The sequence below is a fragment of the Lissotriton helveticus genome, chromosome 5_1 (genome assembly GCF_964261635.1).
Source record: "Lissotriton helveticus chromosome 5_1, aLisHel1.1, whole genome shotgun sequence".
Lineage (NCBI taxonomy): Eukaryota > Metazoa > Chordata > Amphibia > Caudata > Salamandridae > Lissotriton > Lissotriton helveticus.
Genome location: NC_136065.1, coordinates 1,649,585,012 through 1,649,604,672, shown reverse-complemented (window position 1 = coordinate 1,649,604,672; position 19,661 = coordinate 1,649,585,012). Strand labels below are relative to the sequence as shown.

At 46.6% G+C, this 19,661-nt stretch overlaps 6 non-coding genes across 6 annotated transcripts; 2 read left to right on the top strand and 4 right to left on the bottom strand.

The window, feature by feature from the left end:
- Positions 1–5,998: 5,998 nt before the first annotated feature.
- On the bottom strand, positions 5,999–6,080 carry TRNAS-GCU (transfer RNA serine (anticodon GCU)). Its single transcript has one exon. It is a non-coding gene; the product is annotated as a tRNA-Ser (tRNA).
- Positions 6,081–6,372: 292 nt separating this feature from the next.
- On the top strand, positions 6,373–6,467 carry TRNAI-UAU (transfer RNA isoleucine (anticodon UAU)). Its single transcript has 2 exons — positions 6,373–6,410; positions 6,432–6,467. It is a non-coding gene; the product is annotated as a tRNA-Ile (tRNA).
- A 1,155-nt stretch (positions 6,468–7,622) lies between these two features.
- TRNAT-UGU (transfer RNA threonine (anticodon UGU)) lies at positions 7,623–7,694 on the bottom strand. Its single transcript has one exon. It is a non-coding gene; the product is annotated as a tRNA-Thr (tRNA).
- Positions 7,695–8,283: 589 nt separating this feature from the next.
- TRNAS-GCU (transfer RNA serine (anticodon GCU)) lies at positions 8,284–8,365 on the bottom strand. The gene has a single exon. It is a non-coding gene; the product is annotated as a tRNA-Ser (tRNA).
- Positions 8,366–8,657: 292 nt separating this feature from the next.
- TRNAI-UAU (transfer RNA isoleucine (anticodon UAU)) lies at positions 8,658–8,752 on the top strand. Its single transcript has 2 exons — positions 8,658–8,695; positions 8,717–8,752. It is a non-coding gene; the product is annotated as a tRNA-Ile (tRNA).
- Positions 8,753–9,907: 1,155 nt separating this feature from the next.
- TRNAT-UGU (transfer RNA threonine (anticodon UGU)) lies at positions 9,908–9,979 on the bottom strand. The gene has a single exon. It is a non-coding gene; the product is annotated as a tRNA-Thr (tRNA).
- Between the last annotated feature and the right edge of the window lie 9,682 nt (positions 9,980–19,661).

The window sequence follows — 19,661 nt, the reverse complement described above, 5'->3', positions numbered from 1 at the left end:
GGTGGACCTAAAATGGCGTCTTGGGTGGACCAGGAGGGTCCAGGGTACTTCTCCAATGGAGGGAAGCAAGGGCCAGTCTGGAGCAACCAGACCAGCAGCAGAAATGTCGTCGGGTGTCGTCAGGAAGGCCACAAGCCAGCGGGCTAGTAGCCAAACAGCGCGGTGAGCAGTAAAAAGCAGAAGGGCCCCACGCAGATCGTGGGGATGCTGGGGGGCTGCTCTTCGGTGCTGGAGCTGCTCAGGGTGGGGGCTTCTCGGACCCCAAAGCACTCACCAGGAATTCACTCGGCGGGCTTGCTGGAAAGAAGTCGTGCAGTCTTGAAGATGGCCGGTCCCTCGAGGTCTCGTCACACCCACGAATCTCAGCGTGACTGATGATGCAGGTAGAGGTCAGAGGTGCCAGGGAAGCCGGTTCTCGTCGAGCTGGGCAGTCGGATTCCGGAGGAAGGACTTGCAGCAGACCGCAGTGTTCTTAGATGGTGCCTGCGGATGCAGGGTGACTACTCCTTAGTCACAAGGGAGAAATCTTAGGAAGAAGTCTTGAGTTCCTTTCGTGGAAAGTAGTTTCAGGATTCAAAGATGATCTGATTTGGAAGGGGGCCAGTTCCTACCTTTATCCTGTAAAAAGGGGCTGGCACGCGACTAAGTCCTGCCCTATGGGTGGGACTAGGAGGGGGGTGGTTACACCCACTTCCTTGGCGGGCTTTTCCCCAGCACAGGGTCTGGAGTGACCCTGGAACTGGTTCCAGCCGGCCTATGCACAGTGAGCACCGGGGTGCCACTTGCAGTCACCTTCCTCTAAAGCCCTGCCTACCTACAATACACAAAACCCTGTCTGGGACGGTGCTGGCACCGCCCCTGGCAGGAAACCCTTTGTCCTTATCTCCTGCTCTGGGAGGACTCCCAGCAGCAGGAGGGCAGACTTGTGTCTCGGTGGCAGCATCCATTTTGTGGATGCTAAGGCTCTGTCTGACTTTAACCGGGGTTAGGGGTTACATACATGTCGTGTCCCTCTAGAAGGGTGGAATGCTAACCCCGTCGCCAGAATTGGCGAGGGGTTAGTATTCCAATTCGTATGACACCTTACTCGACATGTTTTGATAAAGCGATACCAGAGTTGGCATATAACCGCGAGGATTATAATGCACTTAAGAGTATATGGTATGCGATATCATGGAAACGGCTAAGGGATGGATCCCGAAAGCCGCAGACAGGCTCAGCTCATGCCAGAGCACCATCTCACACGATTCCAAGCACTCTGCCTTCAGGATTGTTAAGGCCTGCCATAGGAGTGACTGATAGGAGATCTGTGTGTCCATTTTTAGGGTTAGATATAGGCATACTATATCTAAAGCAAAGGGTGATTACACCACCTTGCCCCAGCTGTCAAGCAGCCAGTTGTGTCAGATTTGGATGGCCAGCCAGGGGTGGCATAATACATGCTGCAGCCCCTGGTAGGCCCTGGGTACACCTATGCCCTGGGTACCTAAGGTACACTGTACAGGGACTGATAAGGTGACTCAGTATCCAATTTAGATATGTACCTAAGGTACATGGAATCCATTTTACAGAGAGAGCAGTAGGCCTGGGGCCCTGAATATCAGGGTCCCAGGTCAACTAAGTCAGAAAACCAGCAAAACACCAGGCAAAAAGTTGGGGGCAACCATAGTCAGGGCTCTACCTTCCTACAGATATGAAGAAAAGTTAGGAAACCTAGACTGTGAACCGCGGGCCTGGGCGCACTAGAGCACCGCCGCGGGACAGGACCCCATGCAGGAAAAGAAAAAGTATGGATCAGCGGAGTAGATGATAGTGTAAGGGAAGGAGCCCTGGGGAATGAATTAACAAAGAGATATAGATACAGTAGAATATGATAGAGGAGTGATGAAAACAATCTAAGAATGCCTTCTGTAGTAATTAATCAGCCAAATACTATAATGACTATCTTAGATTATGCCCTGCAGTATCTTGTTACAGCTTATTAACGAAATATGAACAAACAGAACCTTAACATGGGAAAACAGTAAGAATACAGTATGGGAAGAGTGCAATAAATTATGGCAAAATTATGAGGAATTCAAACAACAGCAGCTGTTAACAAAATATGAATGACCGATAAAATGAGCACTCATAATTAAAAGAACTCAAAAGGCATATAGCATATTAGCACTTAATATCCAAGCAAAAGCTAGAGAAATACATATTAAAATGGTATACTATAATGAAGGGTAACGTGTTGCACTATGGAATAAAATAAGGGGGGGGGGAATATGCATAATCATAGAATTTGGACGTATAAAGAAAGGGAATACCAATACCTACCCTAATCCATTGAGCAACATAGGAATGATAAAACATGCAGAAATAGATAAAGTAATTCCAATACCCCGAAGAGGGATTGAGGATGAAGAAAAAACATGCAATTTACTAAGAACTATGTCTAAGCATATAACAGGCAATTTAATAATAGGTAGATAAAAATCTCATAGCAGAAAAATAATACTGAATATAAGTTATCTAATAGTAATATTGATGAAGAAAAATCAGAATTGAATACAAGATATGGCAAAAGTACAACAAAGCACAGAAACAGACAGTTAAATAATAGTAAACTATTCAGTCAGCATCTGAAGGAGTTTGAAGAGGTGATCTAGATTTGTCTCTCTGCGGCTCCTTTGTATGTGTAGAGACAGAATGCAAAGCTGAGGCCTTATCTTCCTGGGAACGATTGACTCTATTCAAGTCTCTACCCCGTTGTCTGGAGTTACTAGATGCTCGTGGACTTTGCACCGGCAGTTGTGGGGAAAAGGAAGAAGACGGTTGGAACTGTTCACAATGGGAGGACTGCGTATCCATGTCCTGAGATTTGATGTCATCTAAGAATTTTTGTAGAAGTTCAGGGTCATAGAAGTCCTTGGTTTCTCCATTTTTGGTAATACGGAAGCATGCAGGCTCAAACAACCCATACTTAATGTCTAACTGACGTAGTTGAGGCCGCATGGAGAGAAACGCCTTCCGTCTTTTATTCGTCTCTTTAGAAAAATCCGCTGCTACGTGAATATTATGACCCTTAAAAAGAAAAGAGCCTCGTGAGCGAGCTGCAGTCAATATTTGTCGGGTTTGCTCATGACGAAGAAAACAGGCAATAATTGGCCTTGAGCGCGCAGCAGGGTCTGTGCGTAGTGGGCCAATTCTGTGAGCTCGTTGAATTTCAAGAGTTGGAGTAAAGGAAATTCCAGTCATTATTGGAAGGGTATCACAGAGGAATATTTTCGCGTTGTGTCCTTCAATATTTTCTGGAAAGCCAAAGAAGCGGAGATTGCCTCTTCTACTGCGATCTTCTAAGTCAATGATTTTGCTGTGCAAAAAGAGAAGATCTTGGTCTGAGCTTTGGACTGTATCAAGGCGACTCTCCATGGCCATTATTTTAGAGTCAAGACTTTCAATTCTAGTATGAAAAGTTGTAAGGTCTGCTCTAATCGATTTAGTTTCTTCAGCTAGAGATGTAATTGTGATATCCATCCCTTCCAATCAACGATTGACCCCAGAAATCTCCTGCAATATTCGTTGCATGGTGTCTGTTAAAGTCTGGTCACCATGAGAGGGCGCAGCTTGGGGCATATGCGTTGAAGAGGACGAGTTCCCTTTCGTTGGCATAGCAGTAGATTGTTTCAAAACTTCTGTAAAGAGTGGTTGTTTAGGTATTTTACTCCCATTCCTATTAGTAGACATTTGTATATTGCGCTTCATAGACGCTCTACAGTAACGTATTGATGTGGTAACGTGGTGAGAAGCAATTATGAAAAATTCACAATTGACAACAATAAGCAGAAAATAGCAATACAACATATAATGCAATATCTCAAACTGAGCAAGTTCTATATATCATAGGTGAAGGCAATAATAATATTTCATAAAAAATACATGCTGAGGAAAATCGGGGGTCGCCTCAAATATTTAACGATGTTATGAACAATAGCAGGCAAAGTTGTAAAAAAAGACGAAGCAGTTTGTATTTACTTAATATTATGTTGCCTTGACAGAGTGACAAACATATAAACTCTTTTTGGCTGATGAGGTGATGAAACAATCCCATAGATGGTCCGTACAAACTGATATGGTGAAAGGCTAAGATCAGGTATAAAGGCGTTATCTACTTAAGGAGGTGTAAGCAGAACAATAGTTTGCGAGAGATATAAAGCCACTGTCTTAGCTGATGCTATTTTCTGCAGAATAACCATAAGAGACCATGTACCATTCCTCAAAGATGACACATAATATTGCATACAATATCATGAAAAGTCCTCTTGAATAACTGAATGTAGAAATTTCTCCCACACATTATATGTCAAACGCTAGTAAAACAATATCAACATATATGATTAACAAATCATAGCTATGAGGAAGAGTTTTGCTTGTTTACTACATTGTTTTCAGATGTATGAAGAGCCTCTTGAAATAATGAGTCGTGTGGTGCGTCCGAAAAAAGTCCCTCTCACATTATATAGCAAAAGTCAGTAATAACAGAATTGCCATGGAATGAGAAGAAACAGATCGAAATTCACCTCATATCAACATCAAAATAGTCACAGCCAAATGAAGCTCCTCATAAAATTTCAGGAAAACATTATAAGCGAGAAATGACTAATGATTGCAACTATAAACTTCATAATGTTGAGATAATATGTATAAAACTGCAAACCACTGCACCAGTCTTACTTATTAAATTTTGAAAAATAAAGGACTTCCAGGGATACTGGTAGTATTAATACATTTGGAAGTGCTGTTCTCTGACTTTCCCTTAACAAGGTTTCCATATGACAATTGAGGAGATTCTGTGGTAAATTATTTTAGAAAGCTGTTGATCTAGCTGGTGACATTCTGAAAATAATTATTCCTCACAAATATAGGAAGTATTGGTTCACGTGGAAAGCTCCTCTTTAATGTTCTTGTAAAGGTTTCCAGAGGTTGTAAATAAGAGTTTAAAGCGCTGGCAATTCATATGTTAATGGCAGCGCAGAAAGGCAGCGTGTGAGGTGCTTCAGCTACTCAGCTGTGCTTCGGTTTTCAAAATGCCAATGAAATAATAATTTTAGTGATAATTAACCCCAAAAAGGGTCATTCAGTCACAGGATTCAGCCACAGTGTAGAAAGGCAAAGACAGTTCTTACTGGCATGAAATTATTAGAGCCCAGAAGAGTGCAGACCTGTATCCGTATCGAATGTTTTCCAGTCAGAGTGAACCCTAAAAAGGGTTATTCGAGTCTGAAAGTCAGCCACAAGTGTTGCTGCAAAGATGTCTGAGCTTATTGATCTTCTTTTTAAATTCAGAAGGCCTCAATTCAATAACAGCTCTGTGACTGGAAAGTCTTTCATTTACTCTGTGAATAACAACCTTGACACTGACCTTTATCTGTGAAGACCCACTTCACATTTTAAAGTTGAAACCCCGAGAAATGTCTGCGTCACATATCTCTGCTGTCAAGTTCAAGTGTTCACAGGAAGGCAGGCCTGTGCAAGGCCCAGCAAGTGCTCCTCTCCTCAGGCATTCCTCATTACACAAGGCCAGGGATTCCAAATAGGTCATGAGGTCAAAGGCCCGGCTGCGCTCTTCTCCTCAGGCATTCTTCAGCTTGAGAAAAGCCCTCCAAAAAAATGTCACCAGTCAGAACAAAACACAGAGTTCATGACCGGATAATTTCACCTTCTGGAAAATGTCCATTTATTAGCCCCAAGCTCTCTGTAAATGAGGCTGCCTCTGGATGGGTGCTGTCCCAGAGCGGAGCTCTTCTCTCAGGCGGCCATTCTCCCTCGTGGCCAGACCACGCCCCGAAAGATCTAATTTCAATTAAGCACAAAACACTTCCCTTAATTTGACATAATTGCCAAAATGGAATAGTCAGTTGGGCCCTTCTAGTGGATTATGGCTGTGTCTTGAAAGAGAGTGTAATTGTACTACGAGACATGCCCACCTTCAAAAGAGTGTCTGATGGCGTTCCTACGAAGGTGGGATTCGAACCCACGCGTGCAGAGCACAATGGATTAGCAGTCCATCGCCTTAACCACTCGGCCACCTCGTCTGCCTTAGGTGACTATGTTTCATTTTTTAGGAAATTCTTACTATGTGCTAATTACAAATAATCATAAGTTTCTCCTAGACTGTGTCAGAACTGGCAAATGTATGTGGTGTTCAATAGACAGAGCACATGATATAGCAGAATTATCAAATCTGTTCCATTAGGACTGTAGTTTTTAATAGTCATGATAACATGCTAGCATGTGAGTCGATCTTGCACAGTGAATAAGGGAGCAGTGCCAGTATCTACTTGGTCAGCTCTAGATGGCTCAACTGGGGAGATACGAGAACAGTGAGCTCCAGTGGCGCAATCGGTTAGCGCGCGGTACTTATACAGCAGTACTTGCATTGAGGCATGCCGAGGTTGTGAGTTCGAGCCTCACCTGGAGCAGCTTACTGGTTTTTCATAAACCATTTCACTAAAAGTAAAGATTAAACTCAGGGTAAAGACGGCCCTTGCTAGAGAGTCTTTACTTCTTTTCAGGATCTGCGTGTCCGACTCTTCCAGGTGCAAATATCACAATCCTATTCGATGCTCCTTATAAACATTCCATGATGTGCCGTCTTGCATAGCATGCAAACACCACATCAGTGCATTTAAAAATACATTTGTAGAATAATAAATATGATGAAAACATTGTTGTCACGGGATAACCATATACTGAGGAGCTGCAAACAGTGCTGTATCAGCTACTTACAATACAATTTAACTGAAAGACATATCAAAAGAAGAGCGTCATCATATTAATGTTTCTAGTCAACATAAGAGTTGCACCATAGCAGCTTATGATGCTTTCTGCTCAGATTGTGCCTCCAATCCCACATTGATTTTTTAATTCTTTGCAGTTTAAAAAACACAATTCGTGCTCAAAGTTAACTTTTTAAAACCATTCAACCTATTACATTTATTTCTCTAACTTGTGAATGTGGTCCATGTTCTCTTTTCCTCATCCCCATCACGATACTCCTTTTCCCGAAATCAGGTTCACTTCTTTATCCAGCCGACCCTTCCAAGGTCACCAAATCTATGAAGCGATTCTGCTTTTTCTCACATTCTCTCTATGTACAAGATACCTTGTATCATTTGAATGGACAGCAGGAGAGTCGGATATTTATGTTTAGTGGGGGTGGGGTTTTGAAGATTAACCTCATTTGACTAAGAGCCGGGGCATCTGGGAGGAAAAGTATTTTAAGGGGGGTGAAGTTCACATCTCCTTGGTGAAATTTCTAGATCCTTATTTCATCCTTTCTGTGGATGCAGACTCAGTCGGAACAGAGGTCATAGTCCTCGCTCTGACTTTCAAAGGAACTTCAAATATGCATGGCTTATTTGGCTTTGCCCGGCGGGGTGAGAATGGCGTTTGTCAGGCGTTCGTCAGGCGATCGGAAGGGGTGAGGCAATAGTTTATGGTTCAATGGTTTTCATGAAGTCTTCTTGATACGATGAAAGCAGGAAAGGGAAGCTTGTCAATAAGCAAACTTAAGACAAGGTGTGACTCCTAGAAAGAATGACTTGGAAACAACATACAGAATCTCACATATAAAAAGGCCCTGATGAGGCTTGAACTCATGACCCCTGGTTTACAAGACCAGTGCTCTGCCACTGAGCTACAAGGCCAGCCTGCCTGCAGTATGTAAATCGCTTCATGTATTCTTACTGCGGTATGAAGATATCTATGATTTTGAGACTCTGTATGGAAATGCAGTTGCATTTGAATGTCTACATGCGTGCACAAATTGAAGAGCATGCTTAAGACACTTTTCTTGGAAGTAGGAAAAACTCCATTTTGATTTGAGAACATAAGAGTATTCACATTTATGACCATACTGATAGCTCTAGTTAGTATGTCCGCAATCAGTGACAGATAGAGAACTCACTTATTAGAAGTGATCTGTCTCTGTGGGGCAGACATATGTCAACAGTCATACATTTGAGATGGCTGAAACTTTAGGAGTAAGAGCTGCTTTCTTATCAGTCTATCTATCCAAACTTGTTAGAAGGCCAGGAGTGAGGGAAAGGCAATCCTCTGGACACTTCATGAAAGATCTAATTTCAATTAGGCACAAAACACTTCCCTTAATTTGACATAATAGCCAAAAAGGAATAGTCAGTTGGGCCCTTCTAGTGGATTATGGCTGTGTCTTGAAAGAGAGTGTAATTGTACTACGAGACATGCCCACCTTCAAAAGAGTGTCTGATGGCGTTCTGACAAAGGTGGGATTTGAACCCACACGTGCAGAGCACAATGGATTAGCAGTCCATCGCCTTAACCACTCGGCCACCTCGTCTGCCTTAGGTGACTATGTTTCATTTTTTAGGAAATTCTTACTATGTGCTAATTACAAATAATCATAAGTTTCTCATAGACTGTGTCAGAACTGGCAAATGTATGTGGTGTTCAATAGACAGAGCACATGATATAGCAGAATTATCAAATCTGTTCCATTAGGACTGTAGTTTTTATTAGTCATGATAACATGCTAGCATGTGAGTCGATCTTGCACAGTGAATAAGGGAGCAGTGCCAGTATCTACTTGGTCAGCTCTAGATGGCTCAACTGGGGAGATATGAGAACAGTGAGCTCCAGTGGCGCAATCGGTTAGCACGCGGTACTTATACAGCAGTACTTGCATTGAGGCATGCCGAGGTTGTGAGTGCGAGCCTCACCTGGAGCAGCTTACTGGTTTTTCATAAACCATTTCACTAAAAGTAAAGATTAAACTCAGGGTAAAGACGGCCCTTGCTAGAGAGTCTTTACTTCTTTTCAGGATCTGCGTGTCCCGACTCTTCCGGGTGCAAATATCACAATCCTATTCGAGGCTCCTTATAAACATTCCATGATGTGCCGTCTTGCATAGCATGCAAACACCACATCAGTGCATTTAAAAATACATTTGTAGAATAATAAATATGATGAAAACATTGTTGTCACGGGATAACCATATACTGAGGAGCTGCAAACAGTGCTGTATCAGCTACTTACAATACAATTTAACTGAAAGACATATCAAAAGAAGAGCGTCATCATATTAATGTTTCTAGTCAACATAAGAGTTGCACAATAGCAGCTTATGGTTCTTTCTGCTCAGATTGTGCCTCCAATCCCACATTGATGTTTTAATTCTTTGCAGTTTAAAAAACACAATTCGTGCTCAAAGTTAACTTTTTAAAACCATTCAACCTATTACATTTATTTCTCTAACTTGTGAATGTGGTCCATGTTCTCTTTTCCTCATCCCCATCACGATACTCCTTTTCCCGAAATCAGGTTCACTTCTTTATCCAGCTGACCCTTCCAAGGTCACCAAATCTATGAAGCGATTCTGCTTTTTCTCACATTCTCTCTATGTACAAGATACCTTGTATCATTTGAATGGACAGCAGGAGAGTCGGATATTTATGGTTAGTGGGGGTGGGTTTTGAAGATTAACCTCATTTGACTAAGAGCCGGGGCATCTGGGAGGAAAAGTATTTTAAGGGGGATGAAGTTCACATCTCCTTGGTGAAATTTCTAGATCCTTATTTCATCCTTTCTGTGGATGCAGACTCAGTCGGAACAGAGGTCATAGTCCTCGCTCTGACTTTCAAAGGAACTTCAAATATGCTTGGCTTATTTGGCTTTGCCCGGCGGGGTGAGAATGGCGTTTGTCAGGCGTTCGTCAGGCGATCGGAAGGGGTGAGGCAATAGTTTATGGTTCAATGGTTTTCATGAAGTCTTCTTGATACGATGAAAGCAGGAAAGGGAAGCTTGTCAATAAGCAAACTTAAGACAAGGTGTGACTCCTAGAAAGAATGACTTGGAAACAACATACAGAAACTCACATATAAAAAGGCCCTGATGAGGCTTGAACTCATGACCCCTGATTTACAAGACCAGTGCTCTGCCACTGAGCTACAAGGCCAGCCTGCCTGCAGTATGTAAATCGCTTCATGTATTCTTACTGCGGTATGAAGATATCTATGATTTTGAGACTCTGTATGGAAATGCAGTTTGTTAGACCTGTCAGCCTTAGGGTGGTCTCCCCTACATTTTTGCCCTTTTTGCCTCCCATTTTTACCTTGCATTTTGTTGGACTTAGGACTCTGGGCGCCTCACCACTGCTAAACAGTGCTGAGGTGCAGGTGCTCTCCCCTAAAACATTGTGAGGCTGGCATATCTGTCACAAGCCCCTGCTACTGCAGTAAGGCTAATCCTCCATAGGATAATATTGGGAACCTCTCCTTATGGGATAACTTCTGACAGGGACCTAATAAGTCTGTCATGTTTGGTCTTGTTGGACTCGGGGCGGGGAACCCTTTCCAATGATATATAGGGTTTGGACATTACTACGCTAGAGATCCCACTTTTATAAAGGGGACCTTTTCCTGCCTACACTTAGATTAGGCTCTGCAGACTCCCCCCTCCCCTCTGCATACTGATAGCCTGCCTGGGTTGGGAGGTGGGAGTGGTGATTCACACCTTCTTCCCTGGGATGAGCTGTGATGGGCTGCCCACTGTAGCCTTAACGGCCTGTCTCTCGTCACTGTGACAGCTAGGTCAGGGAAGGCAGGGAACATACCAGAACTCCCTGGACTCTTCCAGAAGCCCCTGCCCCCAGACCCTTCCAGAGACTTCCACCACTTTCTAGCCCCTAGACTAAAAAGATATATAAGGGAGGGTCCTGGCCTCACATTCTTGTTACACTGCTGGACCTGGAAGAATCCCTGCTGGAGTGAGGACTGCTGCGCAAGAGGATTGCCACTGGGAAGGAGGCTGACTGCTCCAAGGAACTGCTGCCCCACAACCTGCTGAGCTGCCCTACTGTCTGCTGATCCTGCCCTGCATGGGAGACTGCAACATCACCCCCAGAGTGTCTCCACAACATCCCAAAGGAACTACTTTTCTTTGAACCACCTTTTAAAGAATGCCTTTTTTGGGACTGCACCCTTTTTAAGCTAAAGGAAACTACCTGTCCTTGGACCACAGCGTTTTAAAGACTGCCCTTTGGAACAGCAACAACACTCTCAAGATTTGCCCTGCAACGCTGTGCCTGCCCTCAGCGCTGCTTGCCCTGTGATCCTCCCGAGGGCTCTGTGATTGCCTCTGCTTCTGGCGCAAGCCGACTGAAACTGGCCCTGAGGTCACCGCCGCTGGGACCGGAGCGCGCTGTGTAGCGCTGAGAAGCGAAGCGCTGTGTGGCAGGAGGCTCCGTCGTTGCCCAGGACTTGGAGGCACTGTTAAACGCTGTGCTAAAGGAGCGCTGTGTGGCTGTGACCCCCACCCGTGCAGCGCCTGCTGAGCCCAAGGCCCCAGGGGGAGAGGAGCCTCGCACCCGCGCCCGCAACCACCACCCCAGGTAACGCCTCAGTGCAACCAGGCTGCTGTGAGGGTGCGGGGTGCGGGTTGGCCGGGTACCTGGAGTGTGAGCTTTGTGCTTGGCTGGTAACATCATTTCTATGAGAGGCACACTTATTACGCTACAAGGGAACTTTAGCCTACGAACCTTCCCACAGTGAATTTTGACCATAAGAACTTACCTCAAGTGAACTTTTGCCATTCAAGGACACTGTGAGAAAGACATTACCATCAGGAGCCCTTGGGACACATGAGCTTTTGGTGATTTGATCAGGCCTGGGAACTGGATTCATTCTTATTGATTATTGATCTTGCTTGGAAATTGGAATCCTTTTTATTTTTGAAGTTGCCTGGAGCTGGATTTACCTGCTTTTGGTTCTCGCATAATTTTTAGATAAAGAAATTCTTATTCTTATAAAAAACTGGTGTGGTGTTGCTTTTGTGAGTGTTTTTACTGTGTCATCGCCGTTGTGTGTTGCACAAATACTTTACACATTGCCTCTGAAGTTACGCCTTTGCTGCTCTGCGCCAAGCTACCAGGTCGGAAGCGGTGGTCCCTACTTGGACTAGGGTACATACCCTGGCCAACTAGAGACCCCGGTTCTAACATTGGTGATCGAGCGGTGGGATAGGACTTGTGCTTGTGTAACACCACGCAGCGACGCAGTGTACACTGCAACCCTACACCTGACTCTACTGAATTTTTGTCTACCCTCTCCAATTGGCATTTTTTTTTATTTTTTTTATTTTAAATTCTCCCTGACTGGCTGCTCTTTTTAAAAGTCCTTGTGCCTAAGTCCTATTTGGTTTTCTCTACAAACGTCTGAGGCCCTACCTAGCAAGATGGAATTCGAGCTGGCCAATCTGGAAGTTTACACAGTGGCACAACTCAAGGAATTCTGCGAGGAGAAAAGGGTGCCCTTTAAGCGAGGCGCTAAGAAGACAGAGCTTCAGAAAGCCTTGAGGGCATGGGTAACGGCCCGACCAGAAGGAGATAGAGAAGGGGACGGGCAGGGAGCGGAGCAAGGGGCCACAGGAGAACTTGACCTACTGCCCTTGGTGGAAAATGGCAACTTGTTACCAGGTACAAGGGTACCTTCCAGGGCAGGCAGTAGTGTGTCAGTAAGGACCCTGTCCTCAGAGGAATTGGAGGACAGGAGAGAGGAGAGACATTTTAAATTGGAACTCGCCAAATTGGAAAGGGAGCGTGAGAAAGAAAGGTGGGCCATGGAGGAGAGGAAACTTACCCATGAGCTCAACCTGAAGGAACTGGAAATTCGAGCCCTACAAGCAGGGACGAACAGCATCAAGAGTGGTGGCAGCATACCTACGGAAGCTTCACGTGAGTCCAGGGTCTTTATGCCTAAAGATGTGATGGCCAGTTTTAAGGTGGGGGATAATATTGATAAGTGGTTAGCTGCCTATGAGGTGTCACTAAGAGCCCATGGGGTCCCAGAGAGTCACTGGGGGGGTGGTCTGTACAAGTACATACCTCCGGAAGTTAGGGACACACTCCTTAGCCTAGAAAAGGAAGACCAGACCAAATATTCTGTTATGAAAGAAGCATTGCTTAAGAGGTTCGGTCTTACCCCTGAGAGGTATAGGCAGAGGTTTAGGAATAGCCACAATCTTCCCACACAGAACTGGGTAGATTTCCTGGACTACGCTAGTAAAGCTTTAGAGGGCTGGGTGCGGGGCAGCAATGTGCATGACTATGAAGGATTGTATAACTTGTTTTTAAGAGAGCACCTTCTAGAGAAATGTTTTCCAGAGCTGCGCCAACACCTGGTTGACCGCAAGTTGACCAATCCTAGGAAGCTTGCGGAGGAGGCGGACACCTGGGTCAGTACCAGGGTGTCCAACAAGGGTTCTGGGGGGACTCCCAAAGGGGTGGTCAGGGTTCCCACCAGAAGAAAGAGGGGGGAGATAAAAAGAAAGATTTCTCCAAAGGCCCCCAAAATAATTCACAAGGGAAAGGGTCTGGGTCCCAGCCCCAATCTGGCCACCAGAAGCCCACTTATCCTGACAAAAGTCAGCAGCCCAGAATTGTCCGGTGCTATGAGTGTGGTGAACTTGGACACTACAAGGGGGATCCCAAGTGTCGCAAGAGAGCACCACAGGCCTCTGGAGGTAAAACCCCCGGGGTGGCTAGTGTAGCGCTTGGGGAGGAGCTGTCCCTAGATGATGGGAGTGAGGGGGCCGGGCTTGTCCTAGTGTCTCTGGGAGACAGTGAGATGGTTCCTAAGGTCCACGTGCCCTCCAATACTACTAAGTATAGGCAGTGGGTCACCCTCAATGGTCGGGTGGTGGAGGCCCTGAGGGACACAGGTGCCAGCATGACTATGGTAAGGAGTCAGCTGGTGTCCCCAGAGCAAATAATTCCCCATTCAGTCCATCCAGTTGTGATGGCTGACAACAGGGGGGTCACTATCCCATAGCACAGGTTCCATTTGAGTGGGGAGGGGTTGCAGGCCTTTTAAGAGTTGCTGTGAGCCCTGCCATGCCAGTGGACTGTCTGTTAGGGAATGACCTAGAGCATACTGCCTGGAAGGAGGTAGAGCTCAAAGCGCATGTGGAGATGCTGGGGTTGCCGGAGTGGATTTGTGCTACCACACGGTCTATGGCTGCCCGGAAAGGGAGTCAGCCAGGGCTGGAGCCTGGAAAAATGGCCCAGCCAGCTGCTAAGAAGGGAGGAGCCCGAGGGCGTGGGAAGCCCGCCCCGGGGCAGTCACACCGTGAGATGGATGGGGCCCCTGAGGAGGTTGCACCGGAGTCCACAGAGGGGGACGTTGCTCCCTTGGGGGACCTACCTACCCCTGCAGAGTGGCAGGTGGAAGGAGGGCCCACCAGGGAGGAGTTTTGCCAGGCACAGATGGAGTGTCCTACCCTTGAGGGCATGAGGCGACAGGCCGAAGCCCAAGCAGCAGTCAATGCCTCCGCGAAGTATCATATTTACTGGGAGGATGGGCTCCTTTACAGTGAGCCCAAGGCTCCTGTGCATGGGTCATCAAGGGCCTTAGTGGTCCCCCAGTGCTACAGGGCCTTTCTTTTGGAATTGGCTCATGAGATCCCATTGGCAGGACACTTGGGCCAAGACAAGACCTTTGCTAGGCTTGTCCCACATTTTTATTGGCCGCAGATGAGGATCTCCTCAGATACATTCTGCAGGACCTGTGTGACCTGCCAAGCTAGTGGGAAAACAGGGGCTAAGCTGAAGGCTCCCCTGGAACCACTACCTGTCGTTAGCACCCCCTTTGAGAGGGTGGGCATCGACATTGTTGGGCCTATGGATCCACCGACTTCTTCTGGTCACAGGTTTATCCTGGTTCTGGTGGACCACGCCACCCGGTACCCAGAGGCAATTCCTCTGAGAACCATCACTGCACCTGCTGTGGCACGGGCCCTGATGGGGATTTTTACCAGAGTGGGTTTTCCCAAAGAGGTGGTGTCCGACAGGGGTACCAATTTTATGTCTGCCTACATGCAAGCCATGTGGAAGGAGTGTGGGGTTACTTATAAGTTCTCCACCCTTACCACCCACAGACCAATGGTCTCGTGGAGAGATTTAACAAGACCCTAAAGGGCATGATCAGGAGTCTGCCTGAGGGCCTGAGGAAAAAGTGGGACATCCTCTTGCCCTGTTTGCTGTTTTCCTACAGGGAGGTACCGCAGAAGGGGATGGGTTTCAGCCCCTTCGAGCTCTTGTACGGTCACCCTGTTAGGGGACCTCTCAGTTTAGTGAAGGATGGGTGGGAGAAGACTCCAAGGAGGCTTCCCCGGGATGTAGTGAGCTACATGCTGGCCTTCCGTAGCCAAATGGCTAAGTTATGGAAACAAGCTTCTGACAACTTAGAGGCCAGCCAGGCGGTAATGAAGGAATGGTACGACCGGAACTCTCACCCTGTGGAGCTAGAACCTGGACAGAAGGTGTGGGTCATGGAGCCTGGAGAGCTTAGTGCCCTCCAGGATCGCTGGACAGGCCCTTATGAGATATTGGAGAAGAAGGGCAAGGCCACTTACCTAGTGGACCTTAAGACCCCCAGGCAGCCCCACAGGGTGCTACATGCCAACCGCCTCAAACCCCACCATGAGAGGTCTGAGCTTACCTTACTGATGGTGACTGATGGGGCTGAGGAAGAGGAAAGTGAACCTCTCCCGGACCTCTTTGCTGCTAAAGAGAAGGATGGGTCAGTGGAGGGAGTGGTTCTCTCCCCATCCTTGACTCCTGAGCAACAGAGGGACTGTCGCCAGGTCCTGGGGCAGTTCGCCTCAGTGTTTTCCCTTATCCCTGGGATTACCCACCTGTGTACCCATGATGTGGACACAGGAGACAGCCCCCCTGTCAAGTCCAAGTCTTACAGGTTGTCAGACAAGGTGAAAGCCAGCATCCAGAGTGAAGTCACTAAGATGCTGGAGTTGGGGGTGATAGAGTCCTCCAAAAGCCCTTGGTCCAGTCCGGTGGTTCTGGTACCAAAAGCTGCCCCACCGGGCACCACACCAGAACTTAGGTTCTGTGTGGATTACAGGGGACTGAACTCTGTGACCAAGACTGATGCTCATCCTATCCCTAGGGCGGATGAGCTCATTGACCGACTAGGGGCTGCCCGATACTTGAGTACCTTTGACCTCACGTCGGGGTACTGGCAGATTGCCCTAACAGATGGAGCTAAAGAGAGGTCCGCCTTTTCCACCCCAGAGCGCCACTACCAGTTTAGAGTGATGCCCTTTGGACTGAAAAACGCTCCTGCCACCTTCCAGCGGCTGGTGAACCGGGTCCTTTCCGGTTTAGAGGCCTTCTCTGCTGCCTACCTGGACGACATAGCTGTCTTCAGTAGCAGCTGGGAGGACCATTTGGGTCACCTCCAGGAAGTGCTTCAGGCTCTGCAGCAGGCAGGCCTGACTATCAAAGCTAGCAAATGCCAGATAGGGCAGGGGTCAGTAGTCTACCTGGGACACTTGGTAGGCGGGGGCAAGGTGCAGCCCCTACAGGCCAAGATAGAAACCATACTGGCCTGGGAGCCTCCCAAAACACAGACTGAGGCCAGGGCATTCCTGGGCCTCACAGGTTACTACCGCAGATTTGTCAAGGGCTATGGCACCATTATGGCCCCCTTGACTGAGCTAACCTCTAAGAAATACCCTAGAAAAGTCATTTGGACAGAAGCTTGCCAAAAAGCCTTTGACTCTCTAAAGCAGGCCATGTGCACAGCCCCTGTGCTCAGGGCCCCTGACTTCTCCAAAGAGTTCATTGTCCAAACGGACGCCTCAGAGCATGGCATAGGGGCAGTACTTTCGCAACTCAATGAGGAGGGACGGGACCAACCAGTAGCCTTCATCTCCAGGAGGCTGCTCCCCCGAGAACAGCGGTGGAGCGCGATAGAGAGGGAAGCCTTTGCGGTGGTCTGGGCTGTGAAGAAGTTGAGGCCATACTTGTTTGGCTCCCACTTCCTGATTCAGACTGACCATCGGCCCCTCAGGTGGCTCATGCAAATGAGGGGCGAGAATCCCAAATTGTTGAGGTGGTCCATTTCTCTACAGGGGATGGACTTCAGGGTGGAACACAGACCCTGAGTAGACCACGCCAATGCTGACGGTCTCTCTCGGTTTTTCCGCCTTAGTGATGAGAACTCCCTAGAGGTTGGGTAGTTCTCCCCACTTTCAGCTGGGGGGGACACGTGTTAGACCTGTCAGCCTTAGGGTGGTCTCCCCTACATTTTTGCCCTTTTTGCCTCCCATTTTTACCTTACATTTTGTTGGACTTAGGACTCTGGGCACCTCACCACTGCTAAACAGTGCTGAGGTGCAGGTGCTCTCCCCTAAAACATTGTGAGGCTGGCATATCTGCCACAAGCCCCTGCTACTGCAGTAAGGCTAATCCTCCATAGGATAATATTGGGAACCTCTCCTTATGGGATAACTTCTGACAGGGACCTAATAAGTCTGTCATGTTTGGTCTTGTTGGACTCGGGGCGGGGAACCCTTTCCAATGATATATAGGGTTTGGACATTACTACGCTAGAGATCCCATTTTTATAAAGGGGACCTTTTCCTGCCTACACTTAGATTAGGCTCTGCAGACTCCCCCCTCCCCTCTGCATACTGATAGCCTGCCTGGGTTGGGAGGTGGGAGTGGTGATTCACACCTTCTTCCCTGGGATGAGCTGTGATGGGCTGCCCACTGTAGCCTTAACAGCCTGTCTCTCGTCACTGTGACAGCTAGGTCAGGGAAGGCAGGGAACATACCAGAACTCCCTGGACTCTTCCAGAAGCCCCTGCCCCCAGACCCTTCCAGAGACTTCCACCACTTTCTAGCCCCTACAGTGGTGGCTGGTGACATTTGAAAGTGGTGGGGCTGCAAATTATTGTTGTAGCACACCGTGCGAGCGAGCGCAGCGAGCGAGCCCGAACCACCCAAGGAGGGTTCGGGGGGGTTCTCCCCCCGAGAAAATTTTGAAAAATTAGCAGGCAAATGGTGGATTTTGAAGACTTTCGGAAGCCATTGTGCTTAACAGAAACAGGCCACTGCCTCCCCTAAAACTATCATCAGTTCCAAGGCCTCATGAATAAACCATTCTAAATTGCAATAAACCACAATTAATTTTAACAATGTTGCATAAATAGGTTGGATCTGTCTACTGACCCAGTGCCTACGTGAGATAAAGTGGCATTCAAGCTAGCCCATCAGAGTAAAATGCCTACTTTTTCCACATAGAATTGAATATAATATTGGTTAGTGTTCATTCTACCTACAATCTATCTTTACAGAGGGAATATCTTTGTAGCAAAACGGTATGAGTAATCAACACCAAGGACCAAATATTTAAAATTGCGCCAGTGCCCACCTTTTAGGGGTCAACAGTGCAGAGGCCCAACTTTTAGGCGAGCAGACAGAACCAGTGTCATGGTACCTGGCAATAAACGTGCACTTATTTACTTTTGCCTTCCTCCATACCTCTCAGTCACTGGTCAAACAGTCTTCTATTTTGTTCCTGTGTATTTTCCATTTTTTGCCCGTAAACTCAGCATGCTTCCAGAAATCCAACTTATGTACATTTAGACAGAGACTGTCCAACTCTTTCAACAGGAACTGCAATGAGGCACAAGCACAACACCTTAAATAACCTCAAACTCATCTATCTAATCTTTTAATACACCCAGCACATGCCCTGACACTTGTATTTTGGAGATTAGTGGGCCTTTCTGAGTGCAGTTTAGTTGGAAGAAGGGATGCTACTGTAATTGACAATCACGTTATAGAGAAGGGGTCAACCCAAAAAGTCAAAGGGACCTGGGTAATTATGCAATTTAGAAAAAGTGGTCCCTGAACTATAGTGGAATTATTCAAAATAATTATTAAAAAGAGAAACAATCAATGTCAAAAACGATTTGCAGCAAACACTAGTATTTATTCACATAGTGTCTCTTAGCATTTCATTGCTTTTTTCTTTTTTGTAAATTGCTATACATATAAATAACATTCAGTGCCCACTGTACAAAACGAGGGGAAGGGGTGTGCAGTGATCGGGATAAGTGCAATAGGAAAAAAGGGACAAGTCAATTGTATATTTCCATTAAACAATAGACAATGGCTTCTTGAAAGAGCACAAGCAGATTGCATCCAGAGTTCAGTTATCTTCTTCACAACAACATCACATTGAAACTGGTGTTCAAAATCACACTCTAGTCATGTGTTCCGGTATTCTGGTCTACGTTTCGGCCCAAGTTGTAGGGAAAATGTCCCTTACACAGCGGGTGTTCTTCAGGACACGAGGGGAGGGGTGGGCATATCCGGAGTATAGAATTCTCATGGAGTTATAGTGAACGTAGTGATGGTCACAGGTCGTCTTGCAAGGACCTAAAATTGCAAAGATTGGCAATTCAAAGAGTGGTTTCATCAATAATGAGGGCTACATTGTCCGCGCGTAGGAAGGTGTTTTGTTATACCTTGTGTTGTAGAAGTGAGTAATTGCAGGTTATCAATCCTTACTGATAATCCAGTAGGTGCTCATCCTTGGTGAAAACCTTAATAAACACTTTTAGCGTGATGGCCAGGGTACGTTTAAATCGGAAACTCGGCCACTGTATACATGAGACATGGTCCACATCCGTTATAACTGCCTTAAATGCACCAAACGTGCCATAGCCGAGGTCCGTGTACATCAATGACATCAGCCGCTCATCGTCGGCGTATAAGGACCGCGTCCCTGGCAAACTTTCACCTTCACAACAGTTGTTGTGAAGGTGGAAGT